We start from the raw sequence: 2,373 nt of genomic DNA, 5'->3' as shown, positions 1-2,373 counted from the left end.
TCAATTAGCAACAAACTCAGACTACTAAGAGCCCTAATTTTCCCCATTGCCACTTATGCCTCAGAGACATGGACATTGAAGTTGGCAATGAAACGTAAAATCGATGCTTTTGAAATGTGGTGTTATAGACGGATGCTGCGAATACCGTACACAGCTCACCGTACAAATATTTCAATACTACAACGACTGAATATCGAATCTAGACTGTCGATATCAATAAATCAGTCATACTTAAGATACTTTGGCCACATATCCAGGAACACCAATGGTCTAGAAAAACTAACTGTGGAGGGAAAAGTGAACGAGAAACGTCCTAGAGGGAGATCGTCAAACCGTTGGGTGGACTAAATGAAGACAATAATAGGTCACAGTCTGCACGAGGCCAGTACTGCTGCGTAAGACAGTACAACATGGAAAGACACCATAAATGCGTTATCATAATAGCACCATACTCTTATAGAGTAATAGGAAGGAGGAGGAGGAGGATATTTGGTAATAAATCGAAAATCAAAGGCTGTTAACACTTGTAGCGGTATAAATAAAATGGCGATCACCAGAATTCCATTATTGCAAAAAAAAAACGATATTTATAAATTGAACTACCAGGGCCATCTATATAAATACTAGTTTATAAGAAACCTAATATTAACATACAGAAACCTGTTTTAATATTATGTTAAATTAATATATTATATTTAATATTTCCCACATATTTTATTAATTATGCTACAACGTTAAGCATTTTTTTGTCTATTAGGCAAATTTGTTCATTACTAAGCCACTGCTGACAATTAGTCTCCGTTGGATTAATGCAGCAGTGTTTACAAAAATAACTATTTTATTTCGTAGATTTTCTTCCAATGGCGAAATATCCATAGGACTTTTTTGGATAAATGTAAATACATGTAATGACATTTTTTATATTTATTTTTACTAGGTGTTCCAATTTCTATGCCACAAAATATATTATTTAACTATCCAAGTTTTAAAATATTCAGCACCTAAATCATTACTTATCACTTATACAGGGTGAGTTTCCTACGATGTTCTCTATGGGTATCTCGGAAACTACTGTAGATAGAGAGTCGGTTAAATGGGGAAAGAATTGCAGTTTTGTGGGGTCATAAATATGCGCCTTTCAGATTTTTGAAAAAGTTCATGGCTTACTAGATATTTCGGAAAAAACAAATTTCGGCTATTTTAAAAATTGTCCCTAACTCCATTTTAAGCTGATTTAGACAAAAAGTTTTCAGATAAAAGTTATAGATAATCACATCCTTAATAAGACTGTGCCCTCCGTTTTCTTCTAAAGCCTGTCATTTTTGACATATGACACAAACATATGTTTTTTAAATGGAAACCATAGTTGGCCATGTCTTCATAAAAAGCGCCATTTTTTAAGCTTTTCAGCGATATAAGCTAAAATATGTTTTCTTCGAAAAATTACTGAGTTATAGCCAATTCTTATAATTTTTAAACAATTTCACTTAGTTAGCCATGGAAACAAGTTTAATCATCTTTGCTCTCGGAAATGTGAAGCTGTCACATCCAAACTTCGTAAATTAAAATAAGCAAAAATTGTAAATATGAATTTTTCAAATGAAGAAAAGCGTGTAGGATTATTAGGTTCATCTTTTCTTGACCATACATTTACGAGGATACGTTAACCGGTGAATGTTACGTTTTTTAGAGAACGGTTTTCAAGACATGTTAGAAAAGTTACATTTACTTATAGCCAATTCTGATCTTTCTTGATTAATATCAATTGGATTGCATGGTATTCTTATTCTATTATGATTTATAAAACTTTAAAAAAGTTAGAATATATTACTAAACGGTTCCTTACAATTTACATTACACAAAAATAATATCATTGCATACACTAAGTTATTTTAGAAAATATTCAAAAAATCCGCCATTGTTTTGAGTTGCATCTTTTTAAAACTGAAAAACTACCTATTCTCATAGAAGGACCGGTCGACTTAATTAAACTTCTCTCGTACCACCACATCGAGTGCCTCTCTTAATTCACAAGTTCTTTTGTAAACCTTATTGTTAACCATACCACATAAAAAAAAATCTAAAATGGATAGATCGCTGAAAAGCTTAAAAAATGGCGCTTTTTATGAAGTCATGGCCAACTATGGTTTCCATTTAAAAAAACATATGTTTGTGTCATATGTCAAAAATGACAGGCTTTAGAAGAAAACGGAGGGCACAGTCTTATTAAGGATGTGATTATCTATAACTTTTATCTGAAAACTTTTTGTCTAAATCCGCTTATAATGGAGTTAGGGACAATTTTTAAAATAGCCGAAATTTGTTTTTTCCGAAATATCTAGTAAGCCTTGAACTTTTTCAAAAATCTGAAAG

The sequence above is a fragment of the Sitophilus oryzae genome, unplaced genomic scaffold (assembly GCF_002938485.1).
Source record: "Sitophilus oryzae breed Bouriz unplaced genomic scaffold, Soryzae_2.0 scaffold_685_pilon_pilon, whole genome shotgun sequence".
Taxonomy (NCBI): Eukaryota; Metazoa; Arthropoda; class Insecta; order Coleoptera; family Curculionidae; genus Sitophilus; species Sitophilus oryzae.
Note: the sequence above shows the minus strand (reverse complement) of the source record.